This window comes from Protopterus annectens, chromosome 1.part1 (assembly GCF_019279795.1).
Source record: "Protopterus annectens isolate FY-2018-M chromosome 1.part1, PAN1.0, whole genome shotgun sequence".
Classification (NCBI taxonomy): Eukaryota; Metazoa; Chordata; order Ceratodontiformes; family Protopteridae; genus Protopterus; species Protopterus annectens.
In genome coordinates this window covers 1179689727-1179715693 of record NC_056726.1, presented here as the reverse complement: position 1 = coordinate 1179715693, position 25967 = coordinate 1179689727, and positions in this window count along the sequence as shown.

Sequence of the window (25967 nt, the reverse complement as noted above, 5' to 3'; positions counted from 1 at the left end):
AGTCATTCACTCCAACGTGGACAATGACAGAGTCATATTTGTACTTGTTGTGGAGTGACTTAAGTGCATGAGTTATGTGGCGGATCCTGGCACCCGACAGACAGCTCATTGTAATTTTCTCCTTGTTCAGCCTGGTGAGTGGGACATTAGTGTGCCTGACTATAGAGTCATTATGACTAAAGTGTTAGGTACGGTGTCTTGCCTTAGGGGCTGTTGCTGGGTGGTACACTAGTGTTGTGAACTATGTGACACATTGGTTGTGATTGGTGTTTGTTTGATTTTCAGCTTCGAAGGTCCTTGTTGCTTGGGCAGATTACAGTTTAGGGCCCCCACATATGTGGATTTAGTGTTGCTATGTGTGGGTTTTGGTGGTGTGAGTTTAGAAGGGCTATGTGTTGCTTGAAGTGCAGTGTGAGTGTTAACCTTCTCCTCTTGACTTTCTAGCACAATCTTGGGTGGACAGAGCTTTGTTTCCAGTTTGGTTATGTGTGGGTGGTAGGAGGAGAGGGTTGTCTGTGTACATGAGGCAATTGCTGCATTGCCCCAGTATGCCCAGGTTCACCAGGTGGACAGGAGAACCTCAACGATAGCAAGCAGGCAGAGAAACCAACCAGAGACGCCAACTGACTATAAGGCAACAAAGCAAGGCAAGCAAAAAGCCGTACTCCTCAAATTTCAAACTCCTTTATTAACGTATCACAACTGAAATCATGTTTTCGTTGATAAAACAACTTCATCAGATGCATACCACACCTCTCCATGCATATTTAAACATATCCTGCTTAATTAATAAATTATATAATTGAATAAATAGCTTTGTTAAAGCAAAAGCCAACAAAATTTCTTTTCAAATGTACATTTTGAACTCACATATAAAAACACTTTCATCACATTACGGGTAATTCAAAATGAATTCTAAAGAATTTTACATATTTATCTATAATGTCTACCATACTATAAAAACATATTAAATAAATTTCATTACATAAAACATAGCATATATAGCACATATAGATAAGGCTTAAACCTATCAAATATTTTCAATATTAAAGTTAGAAAGATGATGTGCTTTGTAATAATATGTTTTTGTATTGTTTTGAAGAACATATTTAAAATATGTTGTTATAAACACTACATGTTCATTTAAAAACATCAATAATAACATAAATAAAATGTAATATGGATAACCTATGAATATATATACAATCTGCAGTAAGTATCAACCTTACAATTGTTCAGCCTTTAATTTTAGATACAGTCAATAGAAATGGAATCAACCCAGGTGGTTTGTTGGATTCCAACAAAATGCCAGCATGTCTATGAGATAACAATGCCAGCCCACTGCCCCTACTACTGAGTAACTGATTCCAAAACAAAATGTTGTGTCACAAGTGTGTCAGGCATTGCATTGCTGATTTTTGAAATCATAAACATGTTCATATATGCGCCTTAAGCTGCCATTGCCTGGCACGGCAGAACGCAAGACACACTATAGCCTTGATTACAATTGTGAATTATGATTTTCATTTCTACTTTCCAGGTATACACATTCCTGATCTATAACGTGCACGTTATAGATCAGGAATGTGTATACCTGGAAAGTAGAAATAGAAAATTGTGGTCATATAATTTTCACAATTGTAATTCCAAGGGTATAGTGTACTTGGCTGTCTGCCGTTCCTGCCAGGCATTTTATGTAGGCAAGACGGAGAGGCAGCTAAGGAGGCGTATATATGAACATGTTTATGACATTTCAAAAAAAGTCAGCACGAATGCACTATACAGGCACACTACCGTTTGTGAAGCAGCAACATTTAAGTTTTTTGTTTTGGAATCAGTTACTCAGTGTAGTAGGGGTGGCAATTGGGCAGCATTGTTATCTCATAGAGAAACATGCTGGCAGATTTTGTTGGAATCCAACAAGCCCCCTGGGTTGAATGATTCCATTTCTATTGTACCTTATCTAAAATTAAAGGCTGAACAATTGTAAGGTTTAGATACTTACCTACAGATTGTATATATATTCATAGGTTATCCTACATATTACATTTTATTTATGTTATCATTGATGTTTTTAAATGAACATGTAATGTTCATAATAATGTATTTTAAATATGTTTTTCAAAATAATACAAAAACATATTATTACAAAGCACATCATCTTTCTAACTTTAATATTGAAAATATTTGATAGGTAGGTTTTTGAGCTAGCCTCATCTATATGTGCTATATATGCTATGTTTTATATGTAATGAAATTTAGTTTAATATGTTTTTATAGTATGAGTAGACATTGTATAGATAAAATATGTAAAAAATTCTTTTAAGAATTCATTTTTGAATTACCCCGTAATGGATTGTGTTATAAAGTGAGTTTTTATATGTGAGTTCAAAATGTACATTTGAAAAGAAATTTTTGGTTGGCATTCTTTTGCTTTAACAAAGCTATTTATTCAATTATATAATTTATTAATTAAGCAGGATATGTTTAAATATGCATGGAGAGGTGTGGTATGCATCTGATGAAGTTGTTTTATCAACGAAAACGTGATTTCAGTTGTGATACGTTAATAAAGGAGTTTGAAATTTGAGGAGTACGGCTTTTTGCTTGCCTTGCTTTTGGGTTTGTTTGCCTTATAGTCAGTTGGCGTCTCCCTGGTTGGTTTCTCTGCCTGCTTGCTGGTTCGTTTGAGGTTTTTTGTACTTTCAGCATTTTCTTTTGTCTGGTTTTCACAGGAGAAATCAACAGAAGCTGACCCTTGGACATGCCTGGTTTCGAGCTTTTTTTTTTTCTCTTACCTTAGCAAGGTACTTTGCAATTATAGGCTGTTTAGTGCCTATGATTAATTTCTCCTTATTAATAAGGAGAGTTGAGTGCTTGTTTCAGTTTAAGGCTTCCTAGTGCTTTCCAGCAGGTATTAAAGCAAGTGCTAGTCACGGGATGCTTAAAGGTATGATGCAAAAAAAATAGTTTATCCTAAACACTGCAGTGTACACTAGAAAAGTTAGATGTGAAAGTAGGTAACTTAAGTTTTACCTGTGTAAAAAGTTAAGTTTTAGTGGAGAGTCACTATTTTTAAAACAGCAAGATAGATTGAAAGGGGGTGATCACTTTTGTATTCTGGTACTATGGAATACAGTAGAATGGCCAATAAATTTAAATAATTGAAGGGGAGTGATTTCACAAAATGATAATTTTGTGCTTACTCACCCAAGCCAGTGAAAGCAGAGAGGAAGTGAGATATGTGGTCAAATTAACATAAGAGGCAGGCAACTAGAAAGACAGTGGTATTTAAGAACACAACAGTGACAGGGTGGGGGAGTGGGGAAACATTTTTGTCTGACTCACAAGAGACGGAGCTGTGGTGTCTTTTGAAGTTTTAATATGCAGTTAAAAGCAGAACACAAGCAAAACACAAGGTAAAGAAAACAAATCACAGCACTCAAAATATAAAAAGGCAATAAACTAATACAAAATGCAACAAGTAAAAAGCAAACCAACCTTTCCCTCACAGCAAAGTGTAGCAGAGTCTGGGTGAGCCTTTCCAATAAAGCTTCAACCTGTTGGTACAGGTTTGAAGGCGAGGGGAATGTGATGATGTCTGGCTGCTGGGCAGAGTTGGGATTAGATGCTTGTGAATCCTTGGTATCTATAATATAAAAGTTGAATTCTATTGCAGGTTGGAGTAGTAAGTTATTGGGAGAGAGGTAATAGTTACATTTTTGTCAAAGATGTAAGATTTCTTAGGTCTATATTATGTTGTCGAAATGCCATAACATTGAACACCTCAATATGTGTCGACGATGAGGTTTTCAATTTTACGGCATTTTAATGCCATAATATAGACCCAATTTCCTTAATGGCTGACCAATATTTTTTATGCTTATGTTTACTATTGTTCTGAATCTTGTTATATTATATTTTAGGTCTTCATTTATTTGCTTTTTATTACAGTTGTGCAGCATTCTGAAATCATTGAAATATTGTGGTGTTTTATATTGTTGCCATTCTTTCCAGGATTTTTCTCTATCTTGCATTAGCATTCTATTGTTTTTGGATAACAATTTGGATTATCCGTTTTTAGTCTCTTGTAAGAGATGCAAGGCTATTTAGGATATTTTTAAAAATTGTATTGATTTCTTTTACATCATCTAAGGGGTGGATTTTTAGAATGTTCCAGTTATTAGATGATAAAGTGCCAATGAATATTTCTAGATTAGCCTTGGTCAGTTTACATGCTGTTTTCTCAAACATACTGTTTAAGTGGATGTGTGAGATGTCTAGTTCTAATTTCTCCAAATAATTTGGGTTTCTAATACCATGATGGAAATGGACCCCATTCCTAAGTCAAAGTATGATTAAAGTTCATGAAATTAGTATAGTTTCAATCTTTGATGTCAGCCAAAAGTGCTTTTAGCAGCACCCGCAATGTGCCCAGTAATGGCTCTTTCTGCAATTTTTATGGGGTTACATGGATTGGTAACATATCTAAATATGATTGTAAATTATTTTTTATAAGACCCCATTGCTCCTACTATTATTGGAACTGTCTGGTATCTTTCTTCCACATTTCTCTCATTTCTGCCTGCAGATCCTGCTATTTTATATCTTTATGTCTGTATAGATTGGGAGATGGTCATTGACATAGTCTGACATTGTACTGGTGGTGGTGAATTTACTAGGGTCTGATAACTGGATCCAGTCTAATAAGGAGTTTAATTTCTTTCCATAATGTATGGGGCTGTTTGTTAGCTGTGTGAAACTGTATAATTCACACTAATTTTAGGAGAGTTAGACATTATGTCCAAACCATTGATAATGACATCGCCTAGTAGTTTTTTTTTTTTTTGAGGAACTGTTATGGATATCCAATGTGGGATATCTTACAGTGTAGTTGTATTGTCATCAAGAGGGACGTAAAGGACAGTAACACATATTTGTTTATTTTCAGGAAAGTAATAAGCTTTGCTGAACTGATTTTTTTGTGTTGGTTTGCTGTATGAGGGAAATGTGGTAGAAGGTGGGAAATATTACAGCAATACAACCACCTTTCCTCTTCATATGGTCATTAAGGGTGGTATTATAACCAGGGGATGCCATTTTGGAGTTGTTTATGATGGTTTTAATCCAGTTATAGCTAGAATATCAAACTTGTGTTGGGTAATTCAAGCAGGTATTTCTACAGTTTTATTACTTATACTAACGAGCCTGATCTGCAAGGCCATGGAACGTCTCATAATGCAACTTATAAACAAAGACATTGGCAACCTTCAAACACTGGACCCCAGCCAGTTTGGGTTTGTGAAGGGCCAGTCTTGTCTCCTGATCCTGACTGACTTATTCGAATCAGTCTCCAGAGCCAAGGACAAGGGTAAGGCGGGCCACACGGGTTATCTGGACCTCACCAAGGCCTTTGGCAACATCCCCCACTCTGGAATCATAGATAAACTTACTAAGCTGGGCATTAATCCTTACGTCACTTGATGAGGTTGCCAACTGGCTTACTGACAGAACTCACACTATAAAAGTAGCTGACTCAAAATCCAGCTCCAGACAAGTGACAAGTGGAGTACCTCAGGATTCAGTCTTGGGACCGCTCTTGTTTGGCATCTACTTCACTGAAGTACAGGCCAACACTAAGGGTCTCTGGCTAACAAAGTTTGCAGATGACTGCAAACTGGGAGCTATTATTGAATCCCCAAATAATGTGGATATTCTACAAAATGGCCTTACAGAAACAGATGCTTGGTGTCAGAGCCATGGGCTCAAGCTCAATGCCAAGAAATGTATAGTTAACCCCTTTGGGAAAAACCATGTACCCGTGAATTACCACATAGATGGCAGTACACTAAACACCGAAAGTGTGATAAGAGACTTAGGGACACAGGTGGACAATGGTCTCACCTTCGATAACCACATCACCACAACAGTCAGGAAATCCTTCTATGTGGCACACGTCATCACTAAGGGCTTTTCATCCAGAAAAAAGGAGGTCATTGTCCCACTGTACTCATCCCTCATTAGCCCCATTATAGAATACAATGCCCTGTTTGGTATGTACCTCTCAAGACATCTGCAACAACTGGAAAGGCCGCAGAAATACCTCAATAAAAGAATTACAGGCCTAAAGCAGATGCCCTGTGCTGACCGTATAAAAAAACTCCAGCTGTACTCTGTTGCATATCATCCACTCAGAGGCAATCTCTGCTTAACATACAAGGCCATGTCAAACCCAGAGCTATTGGGCATGCTACACTTAAAGAAATCCCAATCCCTCAATGCCACATGCTCCAGGGATCTAAACCTTGTCATCGCAATGAACAAAACATGCTGAAAGAATAGGTTCCTGACCCAGAGACAACCCATACTCTGGAAAAGACTGCCCAAACATGTCAAGCAGAGCACCTCTTTAGCCCTCTTCAAAAGGAACCTTGATGATTAGATGGGAGATAGGAAATTCACCCCGAGGATCATGTCAGTCGCCCTGCTAGACAGGGGTCCAGGAAAGAAAATACTGTAGGAAGAAATAGCCAGGGAATTGTTATGGCTAGGCTTGTATAATCCCTAGGACCGATAGCCTAGTACCAACCTATGAACTTCTAATATTTATTTTGACAAATGTTGGATTACCAAGGTGGTGGTTGACTGTTGTGGGGTTAGAGTAATGTGTGGAAGAGAATTTTCTAGATGTTGGTTGTGACAGGACGGGCCAGGGTTAGGGTGAATGTCTCCTCCTAGAAAGATTTCAGTATATTAGGGCGTTATTGATTTTTACTTTTTGGAGAGTATTTTCCATGTAATTGTATTTTGATTTTGTTCAGGAGGAGTTAATTTAGGCTATATTTTGTGTAAAGGCAAGAGGCATCATTAAATCAATTTGTAGCGATGTGTGGAGAGTTCAAGTAGGCAGTATGGATAGGTATTTGGGACATAGTTGGAGAGATATTGAAAGATGTTGAGCCATGGTAGAATGAGAAATGACTCAGTAGAAGGAGAAGAATAGACAATAAGCTGTGGAATAGCATAATAATGTAAACAGTTCAATATTTTATTGATGGTGGTTGTGGGGAAATAGAATAAAGAAGGAAGTGAGAAGATGCAGGACTGTAGGGTATTTAGTGGTGGTAGAGTCTGAAAGCTGGTAGAGGTAGGTAGTAAGGGAGGAAGTGTTCACTATGAAAAAAGGGAGATAGGTTGTCCTGCTATATTCTGTTATTTTTTTTCCTGACATATAAGAAATAAGGGATAGATTATGTAGATATACTTAAGACTGGAAGTAGTGAGGGTTTATTTGAGGAAATGGATGTTGAAATCAGGGTTCTGAGTAGATATGGATATAGTGCACAACTGTATTGGAGGGAAAAGGATTGTAGGGGATGTTGTTAAATGTTAGAAGGAATTTGGAAAATAGGAAAATAGAAACAGGAGTGTTTGTATCGTAGTAGGAAAGCTGTTTGAGGAGTGTTTGATAAAGGGTGTCATAGGAGAAATGTGTATACGGAAAGTGCAATGGTAGACTAAGCTGAGATGGGTGTTGACAAAAGATTTTTAGTTATTTTAATTTTAGTCACAGTTTTAACATTTGTATTTCTACTAATAGTAAAATCCTATATCCAACTATGTATTGTTTATCATCTATATAATTTTTAAACATATGTATTTTCTCACTGTTTAATATCCTGAATTTAAATATTCTTCTCGGTCAGTCTTTATGCGGAACATTAGCAAAACGTTCGCTGAAAGTGTGTAATCTCCCAGTTGGACTTTACTGGCTAGCAAATGTCAAATCAAATAAATAAATAAATAATCTCTTTACCAGTTTTCTTGGATGTCCTGTTAAGGTAGGTAGAAAGTGACCTTTTTATAAGTGATAAGACATTTCTTCCTCTTGCTGTGTAATGTATTTACATGAATATTCCATCATATGGGTGTGTTTTATAATGTCAAGGGAACATTGACAACATTATATAAGTAGCTGTTAGTGGTAATTAATCTTGCTCATGGGTGATTTAGATATTCCTGAGTTCAAATCTTAGAGCCTGATGAATCAGTAATGAGCATACCTCTCAATCTCTCAGTGCAAGACATCTGGACAAAGGCAGAAAGAATGGGGAATAAAGGCCCAAAAATAGGGACATAATTAAAGTATTGCTCCTATAAACTTAGAAAGTTGCTAGAATAACAGGTTTTGCATTATTATGTATTTTCTGAAGAATATCAACTCTGAAACTCAAATATCTGTCATTATTTAGCATTATTTAGAGATTTTAATCTTCAATGATTTGCCAGATAACCACAAATTGTATGACGAGCAGAACAAAAATATGAAGCAAAAATCTGGACATTCTGCAAAAATATGTACAGTTGAGAGGTATGGGTGAGGTAACACTATTTTTAACAATTACTGACCATTTACCGCAATTCCCAGTGTGTCAGAAGATTTCTTTGAAACCAAAGTCTGAGTAACTACAACTATTGCGATGCATTCAAGTTTGCAGGAAAGTTTATTTTATTTATTGTCCTTTGTTAACCAGGTTAGTTCACTGGGCTGGGGGCCCATTTTCAGTGGATATCTGAGCAGAAAAGCTCCACAACCACATGGTATAAAAGATGATGACAAAAATAATACACATATATCATCACAAAACCAAGTTACATTGCAAGTTTAAGAACACAAAAAACTGGCAAGTTAAAAATATATGTGAATAACAACATTAATGCCTTGTAGGTAATCATTAAAAGTATTGACAAAGCTCCACAAACACAAGATAAAAAAGATTATGTCAAAAAAATAATACTCATATATCATAACCATACCAAGTTACATTGCAAATTTAAGAACATTAAAAAGGGCAAGATAAAGAGACATGTGAGGAACAACATTAATGCCTTGCAGAAATCAGTAAAAGTATGCATTTTTTGCATGTACAACAACAAAATGATAGAGGTCGAGTTGGTAGAACAAAATAGAAGAACAGTAAGTGGAGTGTACAGAAAAGTGAAGAATAATTTAAGAGACAGAGAATAGCAAAGAATGGCAGTTGTGTCAATTATAGTTGGCGGAGTGGAAGGAGAGGTGGTAAAGTTAGATAGAGTGGAGAGAAGAAATGAAGAGGAAAGAGTTGGGGTGGCAAGGGAAATAAGAAGTAAAATAGGTGGGAAAAGTTGGGAGGAAAGTTTGGTTTTTAAGAGTGCTCAGTGGTATAGCTATGGATCAACAGGATTGTAAATATATATATATATATATATATATATATATATATATATATATATATATATAAAATGTATGAAGGGAATAGTTCTGGTGTGGTAGTGGGAGATTAGGTGGGGTGGTAGCAGTTGCAGGAGGGAGAAATGGCTAGATATTTTTTCAGTTCTTTTTTAAAGAGGAGCAAAGATTGCATATGTCATATGTTAGAGGGGGTTTGTTCCAGGTTTGAGATATGGAGCATTTATAAAGTAACCTCCCTATAGTTTTGTTGGACTTGTAAGTGATCAGTAGTGCTTGGTCAGTGCTACAGAGCGATCATGCAGGTTTATAGAGAGATAGGAGGGTGGACAAGGGAGGGACAGTTTTCAGGTTTATAGAAAAGAGAATGTGTAATTTGTAGCTGTGAAAACTGGAGTAGTTGTGGGAACACAAACCACTGACGTTTTTGTAGTGTGAGGCAGTGATGGGCTATGTAGGGATGATTACAGGCAAATCTGGCTATCTGGTTGTAAGCTTGTTCTAGTTTGGTTAGGAATTTTGCCTGGATCTGTGATTATAGGGGAAGCATAGAGTAGGCAGGGGAGGAGATAGGCTTGGGCAAGTGAGGCCCTAGTGGTGTTAATTAAGAATTTTTTTGTCTATATAGCAAACTTAGTTTTTGACTGGTCTTTTTGATGGACTGTAGGATGTCAAATTTCAGTTGAGTGTCCATTGTGATTCCTAGAAGTTTTGTAGTGGAGTCTGCATAGATATTGATGTTGTCAAGAGAAGAGAGACAGAAAGAAGTTTTAAGATGGGACAAAGATTTTGGGAAGAAAAGAATGAGTTTGGTTTTCTTTGGTTTAAGGATTACTTGGTTGTCAATTAGCCAGTGTTCAATGATATTAAAGGAAGTCTGCATGAGAGAGAGTAGGTCAGTGGGGTTGTCAGAGATGGTGATAAGGGTAGAATCATCAGCATACTGGATTTGTGAAGATAAGTTACAAACAGAGTAAAGATTGTTCATGAAAATATTAAAGAAAAGTGGGCCAGGGATGGATCCTTGGGGGCATCAGTTTGGATAGGTGAGAAGATTCAGCAGGAAGTCTGCCATTTAACAGAGTGTTGTCAGTTGCTGAGACAGCTGGTGATCTAGAGGATAGTGGAAGTGAAGAGGTCTAGCATGAAGAGTTTAGAGAGGAGTTTATGGTGGGAGAAGATGTTAAAAGCTTTAGAGAGGTTGAGGAAAACACATGATATGAGTTTATTGTTGTCCCTTGCTTCTGCTACTGTCTAGGTAAAATATAAAAGGGCCATGAATCTGCTGTGATGAGGTCTAAATCCATGTTGAGAGGGTGAAGGAGGTTTTCACGAAGTAAACAGAGCATAAGTTGCCTATGAATGCATTTCTCGAGAATTTTTGAGAGAGGGGAGAGGATGGCTATTGGTCGGTAATTGGTAGGTTCGGTGGAATTACCTCCCTTGTGAAGTAGAATAGTATAGAAGAATTTCCAGATATGAGGGACGGAGGATTGTTTGGTAGAATGGTTAATAAGAATTGAGATGGGATATGTTATGGAGTCGGTAGCAAGTTTAAGAAATTGTGGGTGTAGGTTGTCAAAAGAGGGTGAGCAAGGTTGTAGTTTTAGCAGAAGGGATTTGATATAGGAAGTGGAAACAGGTTTCAGTGAGAAGGCTGATTGGGGTTGGGTGGTTGAAGGGGTTAAAGGTAGTATTTGGCTGTTGTCTGGGGGGGGGGGTTAGTTTTCTGATAGAGTCTATAAGGTAGTGGTTTCAAGATGGGTTTTGCCAGGGAAGGGGCTGGGGGTAGAGGGTTTACCAGGATTGAGTATACTGTTCATAGTGTGCCAGAATTTTTCTGGATTAGTAAACTGGGTGGATTGGACTTCTTGACAGAATTTTGTTTTGTCCTGAATAATAAGTTTTTTAGTGACATTTATGAGTTCTTTATATTTAAGGAAGAGAGAAGGAGATTTTGACTTAGACCATTGTTTCCCGGTATTGTCTCTAAGTTTCATGGTGGAAAGGATATATTTGAAGAGGCAGGGGACAAGACTTGGTTTGATCCTAATTTTCCTAATGGGAGCTATGGCATTTAGTATATTTAGGAAAATGTTGTTAAATTCAAGAATGGCATAATTTAGAGAAAGTTTATACAGGTGAGACTAGGTGAGCAGAGAGAGTTGGTAGTTCAAAGTTTCTGCATTGAATTTGGTCAGATTACGGCACTTCTGTAAAGGTTGGTTTTAGAGGTTTGAGAAAGTAGCCTTAGTATCGAGATAGGAAGTTGATCAGTTATTGAGTTTGATAAGATGATGGGATTGTGATATTTATTTATTATTTTTTATTTTACATTTGTTGACCGGGAAAATCCGTCTGGATACATGTCCATTTTCAGCGGAGGCCCGGGGAGAAAAGCTCCAAAAATACAGTTAGTACATTGTTAGATAGATAAAAACTGATATTATATTAAACAACTATTATATAGAATTGAAAAAAAGAGAAGCCAGAGATACAGGCATTAATAGTTACATTCATAAAAACATGATATAAGGAGGGTATTTAGAAGCAGAACAGATATTTAATTTTAAAAACAATTGGCATCGTATCAGAGGTAATACAGGTCTAAGTTGGTTCAGAGGGAAGAGAAATACAAGGTGGAAATAGTAGGAAAAAAAAGAAGCTGACATGGTAAATTCCATGGGATTCATTTGCGAGAAGAGAGGTGAGAGATTTGAGTTACATCAAGGCGTTAATCCGGGAATGAGCATTGGCATAACCAGTGAGACTTAAAATATTGGAATAGACTTTTTTTAAAGTAGGATAGAGAGGTATTGGTGGTAATACTGGTGGGAAGGGAGTTCCATATATTGGCAGTGATGTTAGCAAATAGAGCATCTCCACCTGCATTATTGGATTTGACATTTTGAATAAGTATCCTGCTTGAGGAGCGTAGGCTATTTAGGTTAGTATATGGAACGACTAGGCCCTTTAGTGCAGGAGTTTTATCAGGGTGGTTAAGTATTTTATATGCCTCAATAAGTTGAGTCTGCTGAAGGAGGTTAGGGAGTTCTATCCATCCAAGGTCTTTTAGGTTATTACAGTGGTGTGTTCTATGTGGCGTACCATTTGCAAATCTGGCAATGTGATTATACGAGCATGAGAGTTTATTTAGCTCAGTTTTATTCAGCTTAGTGAACATTGGGGATGCATATAAAAGTGTAGATAATAAATGGGTACGGGCAATAGTTGCTTTTGCCATTGGTCTTAGAAAGGCTTTGATTCTATATAGTGATCCTAGTTTCCTGTTAACTGTTTTAATAGTAAGATTAATATGCATATCATATCTAAGTTTATTGTCTATGGTAACTCCTAGTAGTTTAGTATGGGGGTCAGGTGTTATAATTGTTCCATTGTTTGATTGTATATTAAAGGCTGTAAAGGGAAGTTTTTGGGTAGGATGAAAAAAAGCAGTTTGGTTTTTGGGATTGAGAAGTAGCTGTCTTCCTGTTAGCCAGTTTTCAACAGCTGTAAAGCAGGATTGGGTTTTGGCTAGTAGATTGTCTAGAGATGTGTCCGAGCAGACTAAGGTCGAATCATCAGCATATTGTATACAGGTTGCCTCAGGGATGGCTTTGTGTAGGTCATTAATAAAGACTGAGAAAAGAAGTGGACCCAGTATGGATCCTTGTGGAACACCTATGGTATTCGGTAGGAGATTGGAAAGTTGATTGTGCCAGAGTATAGCTTGTTTCCTGTCAGAGAGGTAAGCTTGAAACCAGCCTAAAGTTGGGTTGTCAAGCTGTAAAGTTTTTAGAGTATTATGAAGTAGTTGGTGGTTAACCATGTCAAAGGCTTTTGAAAGATCCAGAAAGAGAGCAGATGATATTATTTTGTTATTACGGTTACGATTTATAGTATCAGTAAAAGAGAGTAGTGCAGTTGTTGTACTGTGGTTGGGTCTAAATCCATGTTGTGAGTTGGTCAATAGTTTGTTCTGGATAAGATAGTGAAGGAGTTGTTTATGTATACATTTTTCCATAATTTTGGCCAGAGGGGACATTATGGCTATTGGTCTATAGTTTGATAGTTCAGTGGAAGTACCCCCCTTGTGAAGTGGTATAACATGGGATGTTTTCCAAATTGTAGGGATGGAGGATTCTAGGATGGTGTGATTGATAAGTATTGATATGGGGTAGGCTATTGCATTCGCGGCTTTCTGTAAGTATTCGGCTGGGAGAAGGTCAGCGGAGGGGGTAGTAGGTTTAAGTTTTTGTAGTAAGGATCTTATGCTAGATGTGGGGACAGGTTGTAGATTGAAAGTGGGTCTAGCTTCTGGAATATGATCAGTCACAGGACTGCAGTTAACAGATAGTTGGTTTGCTAAGGTTTGGATAGTACTCGTGAAGAACGAGTTAAAGGTGTTGGCTACTTCTAATGGTGTTTTATCAGATACCAGTTCTGGGGTAGGAGTGGAGGATTTGCTTGAGCGTAAGAGGTTATTAAGACCTGCCCAAAATTTTTGCGGGTTGTTTTGGTGTTTATTTTGTAGTTGGCAGTAATAACTTTTTTTGTCAGCTAGTATTGATTTTTTTGTGTCATTTCTTTGCTGTTGAAATTGGATGTGGTCTCGGGGTAATTTGGTTGCACGCCATATTTCCCAGGATTTGTTCCTGTTTTTAATTTTAGATTTAGTTTCCTTTGTAAGCCAGGGTGCAATGTTTGCTTTAGTCTTGATTAATCTTTTAGGAGCATGATTATCAAGTATGGCTAGGAAGGTAGTATTAAATTTAGATACTGCCTCCTCAAGGGTGAGATACTTTAGTGGTGCCCAATTACAAGATCTGAGTTCTTCTTGAAATTTTGTAAGGTCGAATTGCTTCTTATTTCTAATTGACCTGTACATGGGAGTAGTAGATAGGCCTGTTTTATTTTTCATTATGTATGTGATGAGGTGATCGCTTAGGTCATTTGGTGCGGTCCCGGACTTGTATGTTTGTGGCTGGCTGTTTATTAGGATCCAGTCTAAAATACTTTCTTTTTGGTTTGCATTTCCAGTTCTGGTTGTAGTATTTATGATCTGGGTAAACCCATATAGGTTAATGTGGATGGGGTTGGTTTCTGAGGAGCATAGGTTCCAGTCATTGTTGACGTCACCCATGATAATAGTTTCTTGGGGGTAGTTGTTGGATATCCAGTTAAGTATGTTTTCCAGTGTTTCCACATTGTTCCCCAGAGGGATATACACTGTAAATAGATTTATACTTTTTTCTTTGTTTAGCTGTATTTTTAAAGCGAGTATTTCCGCATTAGAGATATGGGGTGGTTGTTTAGTGTTGAAGGTAACGTTTAGATTGCTGTTATAGAGCACAGTACTGATTGGTGTTGGAAGTTAAGATCCAATCAAGTATGGAGCTGGTGTTTTTGTGTATGTGAGTGGAAGAAGAAATAAGTTGACCGAAGCCAAATAGGTTAACAGAGGAACAAGGAGAGCTTTATGGGGGAGAGCTCATCCCAATCAATATTAGCATCGCCTAGTATGACTGCTTCATATGATATATTTTGGGAGAGCCAAGATGATATTTTTAAGGATTGGAATGTTGTTGCCGGGGGGTATGTAGATATACACTTTGGCCAATTTTTTATTAGGGTTGAGATGATAGTTAATAAAGATAAGTTTTGCTGGGTAGAAGTCTGTGAGTGGTAAGGGGTAGGGGAGAGGTTAAGTTGTTCTGAGATTAGGATGGTGACACCTCCCATTTTTTTAGAAAGTTTATCCTGCCGTAAGATGTTACATCTGTGAGGTAGAATTTCATTTCAGAGTGTGTAATATGTGGTTTTAGCCAATTTTCTCAGAGAGTTAAGATGTGAGGAGAGTGGTGGGCAATCCAAGCATGAAATTCTGTTATTTTGGTATGAAGATTTTGTAGGTATATGGAAAAGAGTGATAGGCGTTTAGGTGGAGAGGAGAGGGGTTGGTACCTTGTGGGCGTGGCACTGATGGTATTGTTGGTGGGAGGGGATGGACTGGGAATTGGGGGTGGATGTCCCCATCTGGTAAAAGAGTAGTAGGAAATAGTGTTAGTTTGGTGAAAAATGTAATATAGTAGGCAGTGGATATGAGTCTATGTTTGGGAGAGGAGAGAAAAATCTTGAAATGTCTTAGTTTATGAAGCTGAATGTAGGAGAAATTAAAGAGGGAGGGGGAGACAGGGAAGTGCAGACTTAAATAGTAGAGCGACACAGTGTGGGAAACAGAGGGTGATGTTGGAGGGTAAAGTAGGATAGAGTGATAGGATGACAACCCAGAGAGGAAAAGTAGGATGGGTGTTAAGAAGAGGTATAGTAGCATGCTGTTGTCTTGTATGGGTGACTTGTAAGTGATGAGGGAAATTAAATTGTTAGGAGAGGGGTAGATTTTGTTAGGGGATATATAGGGGTGTAGCAAACAGTAAAGAAGAAAAGAGTAGATGTGCTGATTAGAGAATAGATATGACAGTGATGGGTATGGGGGTATGTATAGTGTATTTAGTTAGACAATGGTATAGAGAAGTGAAACTATCTTAATCAGGGTAGTCAGAGGGGAAAGCAGAGTTGTTCTGTTATGAAATAGGAGGGTGGAGTATGAGGAAAGAGGACAGGACTAACAAAGTTGAAGGGCGTGTGTAGATGGTGCTGAGGGATGTTGTTATTGGATAACTGAAGGATGAAGGGAGGGTCTTTGTAAAGGATGCTACCTATAAAATTAGAGTATGGAGGGGTGGGTGGGAATTGGGACAAGGGTAGGGGAGCAGTGTGAACATAGGGTGAACAGAGTAGGATGAGCCAAGCAAGGTATGTGCAATTAAAAAATAAACTATCAGCTGCTCTGAAGTCACATCTATAATGTTACTCCTTCTTTTGTTACTAATGCTTTTTTTCATTAAAAAGTAGTGAGAGCCCTTTTAATTGGTCCAGTTGGATGCCCTATGAAATTACCTTGTCTGAGGGATGTAAGTGAGTAAGTCAGCTACTGTTGACTCAGAGATAGAGTGGGAGGGTAGTGGGGATATATCACATAACAAAACAGATAGATAAATGTTTCTTTAGAGACTGGAAGGGCTAGTATTACAGTTTAGTATGGAGTGTTTTACAGACGTGAAGTGTAGAAACCAGAATATTTCTGCCTGGGGGGGGGGTGAGATGTCTGAGGGCTGTATTACAGTTTAGTGTGGAATGTTTTACTGACTTGAAAGGTAGAAAGCAGAATGTTTCTGCCTGGGGGGAGGCTGAAATATCTGAGGAGTGTAGGTGAATAAGTCAGCTATTATTGACTCAGAGACAGAGTGGGAGAGTAGTGGGGATATTTAACATAGAAAAAAAACAAAAAACAGATGGATGAATGTTCTTTAGAGACTGGAAGGGCTAGTATTATAGTTTAGTGTGGGTGTTTTTACAGACTTGAAGGGGAAAAAACAAAATGTTTCTGCATGAGGGGGGACTGAAATCCCTGGTACTGGCTCATGCATTTATGCTCAGCACATTAAAGATTACAGCAAAATAAAAAAAATAAACTACTGATGCTTTTTGTATTATAAAGAGACATACATTTATGTTCTGCAAGGTTCTTCAGTACAGTTGGATTTCCCACTGGCTTTATTTTTATCAGTGGTGTTATTTGTCACAGGATAGGAAAGTCTCAAGTTCAGGTATTTTTTCTTAATACTCTTTAATACTCTTTGCATTGAATTAGACTTTACTAGGCTAGAATGTCCAGCAAATGGACTTTGCCTAAAAAAAGCACTATATGTACAGAAAAGACTTTAGTCAGAATGTGAAAGCCATGGTAATGGTGTCACAAGCCATCATTGCCAAAGCAGAAAGGCTTTTCAGCCGTCTCCTCCTAAGCTGGGACATCTCTTTAGAATGATACATGCTAAAACCCAATTATTATATCTAATTATCTTGTTGTTGACTCAGGATCATTCTGCATAATGACATAAAGTCACTCAAGACTAGTGTCTCTCCTTTCCAAAATACATGCATAGCAATCTCAATCATATCTTTGTACATGTCATTCAGGTAAGTCACAGAGTCCTTGTTGCAAACTTAATCCGGGCTGCTTATCCAAATCACTTCAATGCTGCTCTAAACATTTGCACTGTAACTTCTAATGGTAGGAACTAAATGAAAACTGCAGCCAAGCTAGAACTTACAGTAAGTGACCTCTCATAGGTTCATATATTAGTACTAAGCGAACTGCACTTGCAAGCCAGTTTAAGCCTAGCCAATTACACCTTGTGAAACTCACACCCTGCACTTTGTGTTTGCAAAGCAAACACCTTAACCATTAGGCCACCCTCCCAACTCCTACAAATAAACAGGCTCTGCAAGGCTCAAACCCAGGATTCTGTACACCATAGACAAAATAATTTACCAGTAAACCATGCCAGATATATCTGGCATTCATAAGGGTACATTCTTAAACCTCTTCAATCAGAAGTACATAGGATATATGAAAATTACCCTTATAAACACCAAGTGCTTCAGCTAATTGGCAATTCTGAATACCCATAATTTGTTTTATCATCTTCACAGCATAAGCAAAGTATTTGACAAATAGAAGAAACACAGGGCTGTTATACCCAGCTGATGTCCATTATCATTAGGGTGACTATAAAATATCCAAAATAACAACCTAAAACAATGTGAGAAGGTCACACTGAAAAAAACAATCAGTAAAAACTAAATGAAGACTCCAGCCAAGCTAGAACTTACAATGAGTGACCTCTCAAACTTCTTCAATCAGAGGCATATGGGAAATATGGAAATTACCCTTATGAACACCAGGTGTTTCAGCTAATTGGCAATTCTGAATGCCCATGACTTGTTTCGTCATTTTAATGGACAATTTCAGGCCAATAAAGCCAAACCCCACTAGCTGTGGATATGTATATTTTGGCCTTGTTATGACCTCATCAGAAGGGCGCATTGAAAAAAAAAATCAGTTTCTTATGCTTAGTCAAGCATTGTGCTTGTGCGGTGCTGATGAGGTCATAACAAGGCAGAAATATGCATATCCACAGCTAGTGAGGTATGGTGTTCATAAGGGTAATTTGCATATATCCCATATGCCTCTGATTGAAGAAGTTTTAGAGGTCACTCTTTGGAAGTTCTAGCTTGGCTGGAGTTTTCATTTAGTTTTTACTGATTGTTTTTTTTTTTTTTTTTTCAGTTTGATCTTCTCACTTATTGTTTTAGTTTGTTATTTGGGATATTTTGCAGTCACCCTAATGATAATGGACATCAGCTGGGTATAGCAGTCCTGTGTTTCTTACAGTTAGGCAAATATTTTGCTTGTTCTGTGCTAATGAGGTCATGACAAGGTTGAAATATGTGTATTTATATTTGTTGGGGTTTGGCTTTATTGGTCTGAAATTATACATTAAAATGAAGAAACAATTCATTGGCATTCAAACTTATCAATTACTTGAAACATCTGGTGTTCATAAGGGTAATTTGCATATATCCCATGTGTCTCTAATTGAAGTAGTTTGAGAGGTCACTCATTGGAAGTTCTAGCTCGGCTGGCATTTTGATTTAGTTTTTATGTTTTTTTTCAGTGTGACCTTCTCACATTGTTTTTGTTTCTAATGATAGGAGCACAAGCCTTTTGATCGAATCAAATTACGTTCTCACATTTCAAACAAATGTCTGAAACCATGAATGGCAAACTCCTCTGCACAAATTATTTGTATAGTGGTAGTATTCTTGAGGTTCTAAGTCATAAGCTGAAATTTATAAGTTACAGTAAACTCAGTAAGGATTACATTAGTAATAATGTATACAACAACTTATAATATCTTAGCAACCACTCAAGTTACACACATACTGTTAACAGCATTTTATTCATCTAGCTGAGAGCCTTCATAGGAGTCTATTCTCTGTGTTACTTGGTTGTTGAGATATTTAGAAAAACATGAACTGTATATAAAATATATATACTGCACCAGACAGAGGTCAACTATCAATGTAGTTGAGTTTGCAATGGCGTAAGCTTTAACGTGAAATCTTTCAAAACCTTTTATATAGCATGATTTTGGAATTATTGATGCAAATATGAACAAGCGATATTTGGCACCTAGAAGAGTCAGTAGGATGTAACTGCAGAGGCATCTGTCAGCTGTAATGAGTTAATGACAGCTGAACATCATCCTATTCTTACCCAGCCTGGTGAGGGTGGTGTCTGCATAACTGACAACAGAATCAGGTACTACTGTAACATTACTTTGGGGGAATGCTATCTCAGTGGCCCTCATGAGTTAAATGTCTGCATCACTGTGACTATTATAGGTAAGTGTTCTGAACATAGGCATGTAGAGTGAAGGTGAATGTGTTATTGAGTGAACTAATGGTGGAGGTTTATTTTCCTTAGCCTGGGAGGCTTATTCAATGTTCTCTTACCTCTTCTGCATACATTCGTGTAGTGGAAGTTATCTGCACCATAGGTGTGTGTGTCAGCATGTTTGTGTCTGGGTGTGTGTGTGTGTGTATGTGCATGGTAGTGTGCATGTCTGTGTGTTAAGCTTACCAACTGTATTTATAGAAGACAAGGTAGCCTCTAAGTTCCCTAAATATTTACACCTCTCACATACTGAATCATTGTGAGGTAACAATAAAATGTTTTCTATAGGCATAAGGCAGTTGATATACCATCTTATAATTCCCATACTGTCTTATTATTCCTATACTGTCATATAATTCCTATACTGTCGTATAATTCCCATACTGCCTTACTATTCCTAATCCTATCAGACTGGCTACAGAAAGGAAAACATTTGACTGACATTCCATAAAGACCAGTGCAGATGAATAGGTTGTAGAAAACCGGACTGCTTACCTACACTTGGTATAAGACAAAAGGCTACAATGGATTGGAAGAGAACACCAGGATAATGTAATGTGACTAAAGGATACAAGACTATGAGATGTGATTACTGTTGACACTAAATACAGTGTCTGTTAGAGTATGGACACAATAAATAATTGTGCCAGTATTCATAATTGCAAAAAATAAATAAAAATTAAAAGTGACAGCACTATGCATCAACACAAAAATAATGCATAGCAAGTGATAGACTTAACACAAATCATTGTATCAAGTAGTTTATGATGAGATAAATGCGGGCAGTAGCTTCAGTTTCCATAAAAGTGAAAGAGTAAGCAAAGGAAAAGCTACACTGAATAGTATTGTATGCCATAACTGTAAAATAAATAATTACGCTGCATGAGAAACTATAAAGCAATACCTTTAAACGCAGTAACATTACAACAATCAGTAACATGAAGTAAAACAATAATAGCAGTAATTAAAATGTGCAATCAGTGACTTGAAATAATAAGGTAATTTATTTTAACTAGGTAGTATAAATAACTAAAAGCAGTACAAAATTACCTGAAACTGAATTAACATCAGTGTAGTAACACCTTAGATACTGCCAGTAATGAACAGCAGTGCAACAGCAACACAACACAACTGTACTTTAATGTAATAACAACACAGTCATCAGTACTAATATCAGTGATGCAGTCAGATGATGTGCAGTCAATAAGGTAATATATTGGTAAGTTAACAAACAGATTCCACTGAATATAATAATGGTATAGTACAATAAATCCCATACTGCTTTGCACTATATCCATTTATAATCACAGCCCTCGCTAATAGTACCTATTTATTCTACATTATATCTTTTTCTTTTCCCAAATAAACCCCCATTTCTTCTTATTTTGACTACATTACACTCTATCATTTAATACCCCTCTATTTTTACATTTTGGGGAAGATGCCAGGACTACCTACCTTTCTTCTTTTATAGAAAATACTTCTGTTTTTACCTATCCTCTTCCAGCTTTGTAAATCCAACATTATCGAATCTCTACTATCCTGAAACTTCTTGCTTCCTTCTTCATTGCTACTTCCCCACTACCTGACATCTATAAAATACAGATTCCTGTACTTCCTACACTTACCCTCTAGTCTTCTCCTCAGACTCTGCCATCTTTCATTCTACTATGACTCCATAATATCTCGCAACATCTCTCCACTCTCTCCGAACAACCTATCCATACTTCCTCTTTACATTCTCCACACATTGCACCAAACCTGTTTAATATTGCCCTTCATCTTTATTCCAAACATAGGCTGATTCATTGCACTTCAACTCAAACTGAAACAAAATTAAGTGCAAGAGTCCTCTCCAAAAACTAAATATGCATAATTCCCCATTATACTAAAATCTTTCTAGGAGGATAAATACACCCTAATCTTGACTCCATCTATCATAATGAACACAAAGATAATTCTCTGCCACACACTTCTGTAACCCAACAACAGCCAATCCCCCAATCCAGGTGATCTAATTTTTGCTGCAATAAATGCTACATGTATAAGAAATAAAACTGCAGAACTATAAGCCTAGATTACCCAACAAAAGCCTTATGTTCTCACTGTAACTAAAACTTGGCTTAACCCTAGCACAAATGACTCTGAAGTTATACCTCCTGCCTATAATATCGTCTGTAATGACAGTATAAAGAGGAAAGGCAATGGTATTGCTTTAATATTTCCAAATACCTACCACATTTCCCCTTACAGAAAATGAACATCAAAATTCAGTTTGGCAGAGCTTCTTATTCCCTTCCTCAAAATAAACAACTGTAAACAAATATGTATTACTGTCCTTTATATTCCTCCTGGCAACAATACAACTATACTGGAAGATATCCTACATTGGATATCCATAACAATTCCACAAGAAAAAATGTTACTGGGTGATGTGAATGTCAGTTGGTTAGACATAAACTCTAACTCTAACTCTAACTCCCCTACATCTAGCATGAACTTATATGGTTTCACATAACTAATTAATAACCCCCACACATTATAGTAAGGCATCAAATTCTCTATTAGACAGGATCTTAGTATCAGACCCTGGTAAATATTATATCACAGGTACAACTCCCTCAGTGATCATCTTTCACTCTATACAATTAGACATCTCACACACCCACTACTAATTGGAACTTCCTAAAAATCCTCCCATTAGATGATTCTCTAATTAGATTCAGCACAACTTTTCTAAATATCCTAACTAGCCTTGCACTTCCTAGAAGGAAGGGAATGAAAACAAAGAATGCAAGCTGGCTGTCCAAAAAGAGCAGAATGCTAAATGTAGGATAGAAAAAAACATGGAAAGAATAGCAAACATAAAACAGATATCTTGGAAACTTCAGAATGCTTTGCAATCATACTAAATAGCAAACAATTGAAGACAAACATCTATACTATATTATACCATGATCCCCCCAAAACGTGCACGCTGATTGGCCAGCGTGCCCGTTGTAAATCGAGTTATACTAATGGAAAAAGGTCCGGTCACCCGGACTTTTTTCCATTAGTATAACTTTTTTAAACATTGTCTGCTATAGCAATGGGTTTAATATGGCAGACAGTTTAAAATAAGCAACGGAGATCTCCGTTGCTTATTTTAAATGTCTCGCCATGTTAAACCCATTTAACATAGCGAGGCAGTGTTTAAAAGCAACGGAGAAAGCAAGATCTCCGTTGCTTTTCAGTGTTCACTATAGTTAAATGAGTTTAACATAGCGAGACAGTTTAAAATAAGCAACGGAGATGTCCGCTGTTTATTTTAAACTGTCTCGCCATGTTAAACTCATTTAACATAGCGAGACACTAAAAGCAACGGAGATCTTGCTTTCTCCGTTGCTTTGCTTCACTCTGATGTACCGCGCAGGCGCAGTACATCAGAACTGCCGCGATGCCAGACATCTGCGGAAGGGCAGTAAACAGGTATTATACTATGCCATTATTTAAGAAAAGTAACAGTTTCTTTTCTTAAATAATGTCATGAGATAATAGCAATAACTCACTTCTGGGTGTGGTAATGCTAAATTTACCCACGGTTGGCTTTGTTTGGTACCTCGGCTTCACCTCGGGACCAAACCACGCCAACCGTGGGTAAATTTAGCATTACCCACACCCAGGCGTGGGTTATTGCTATAGTAACTTTCAGAATAATACTAAATATAACCCTAAAACAAATGGGCCATCCATTAAAGAAATATTACATCCAGTCCAAATTTTTAACCCAAACCCCTCTCCTGATAACTCACCACTCAAAACTGCAATACAGTTCAACTCTTATTTTTAGATAGTATAGTATCTCTAACTAAAGATTCATCAGCATCTAATCCCAACCCTCTCCAACAGTCACATATCACCACTCCCACTTTTGCCTTTAAACCTGTGCCCACATCCTAGATAAACTACTCTTAAGCAAACATAAACCATGCTCTTCTTCAGCTGGTTACCTTCCAAGGGAGTACCTAAAAATAGCAGCCCAATAGCATTTCCTACCCTGTCTCATTCCTTATAAATAGGTCAGTCCAGGAATCCTGTGTCTCTTCTCTCTGGAAAAAGTCACAAATTATCCCTCTGCACTCAGGAGGAAATTCAATAGACATTAATAACTTTAGACCTATAACAATCTTATCTCCCCTTGCCAAAATATTTGAAAAATATATTCAAAAACAATTGCTAGACTATCTCCTGCAGCAAGAACGCCTATCTCCTACACGACATGGCTTTCATCCTTCCCATAGTACGACCACTGCCCTTATAACCTATATAGACACTGTTAGTAAAGCTAGATATAATGTTGATCTAATCTCTTCCTTTTTCCTAGACTTGTCTAAAGCCTTCAACATGGTTTGTCACAGCAAACTTCACTTCAAATGTCCTCACTAAGTCTTTCTCTGCCTACCCTTCCATGGTTCAAAACACCTGTGCAATAAGTATCAGTCAGTAAAATGGTACTCAAGGGTCTCTCCTTACCTCCCAGTCACCAACAGTGTACCACGAGGCTCTATCCTTAGTCCCCTCCTCTTTAACATTTTCACTAACACCCTCTATACTTCCACACAACACGCCACCCTCATACAGTATGCAGATGATTCCACTCTCATTTGTACATCTGATAGAATAGCTCTAACAGCCACTGAACCATGGCTTCATGACTCACAACTCATGTTCACCCCACAAAAAGACCAAATTACCAAATTCCTCTCTCATGAAAAAAACAAAATTTAAAGTCCTCTCTCACTTGATAATCCAACCATCGAAGTCACTTCTCTTAGCAAACTGTTAGAGGTGATAGTGGATGATAATCTTACATTCGACCTGCATATACAAAATTGCATAAGAAAAAGTACAAAAATTAAAACTTGAACAATGTTATAACAATGTTTCTAAATTTCCAGCACATACCCCTTTCTGAACCCTCCAGAGTATAGCACTGGAAAGCCTAAATTTGTTGGAAATGCCACATCGACTGACATATACACAAGTTCTAACCACCTATAAAATTATCCAGCGTCCATCTGCCTGTGCAGCACTAAACATTCTACACAGCTATGTTCCCTGACAGTCACTGCAATCCAGTGACCAAAAACTCCTGAGTGTCTACAAACCTAGTAAATCTGCTTGGCATTGTCTATATTTGTTCAAGGTTGTTATAACCTGGAACTCCTTACCTGTATCCATCAGGTCTATACCTTCCCTCCCATCTTACAAAACCACTCTGAAATCAGACTTCCTAGCTAAAAATCTCTCTCTGTTGTTGGTCAAATCCAGGATAAACTATATCCCTAAATGTGAACAAGTACATTTTTATTCCTTATACCTCCTTATCCTCCCTTTGTCACTTAATTCCTTACTGCAAACTAATTCTCTTTCATAGATTAATACTAGGCTAATTGCCCTTGCAAGCCATTTTAAACCTAGCCAATTATCTACTGTGAGATTCAAACTGTGTACCTTGTGTTTGTAAGGCAAACACCTTAACCATTAGGCCACCCTCCCACCCTCTATGGCTTTCTCTCTAAATATACCATAAGCCTGTTTTTCTCTCACTTCATATTGCATTTCCTATTTGTACTAGACTAACGTACCTTTAATGTCTCTATAAACTGTCTAAAATTCTTTATATTAAATGATTGTCATGGACCTTGTATCACTTTCTAAGCAATGTTTTTATATTATGGCTAATTTGTTATAATTATTTAAACTGCAGATATTTTTGTCTTATTTTTGAAGAGTGTAAAATTATTTTTGTGAAGCAAGGCCATGAGCACAACAGCCTGGTCTACAACAAGAAATACAGTCTATACATAATTCTTGTAGATCTGATACATTTCATAGGCCTCATTTTTTCAGTTTGTTTCAGCTATTGTTTATTTACTGACATTTGATTACGAGGAAAGTCCAACTGGGTAGAAGCCTATTTTCAGCAGAGGCCCAAAGAGAAAACCTGAAAATTATTACAAAACATTTTAGAAAAAAAATATTTTATTTATTTATTTAATATTTGTTGACCAGGAAAGTCCATTTAGGACAGAAACTATTTTCAGCAGACGTCCAGGGAGAAACACACTAGATGGGCAAAGTGGTGTAGATGTTAAAGTTGCCACCTCCCAGCAAGAGGTTCTCTGGTTCGATTCTTGGGTGGGTTGCCTTCTGTGTGGAGTCTGCATGTCCTCTCTGCATGTGTGTGTGTTTCATCTAGGTACTCCAGTTTCCTCCCACATTCCAAAGACATGCTTCTGGAGTGTTTATCTCCAGGCCTCCTTTGAAAATCGTCTCTGTCCTGGTCAACAAATGTTAAATAAAATAAACATTTTTCTTAAAATGTTTTGT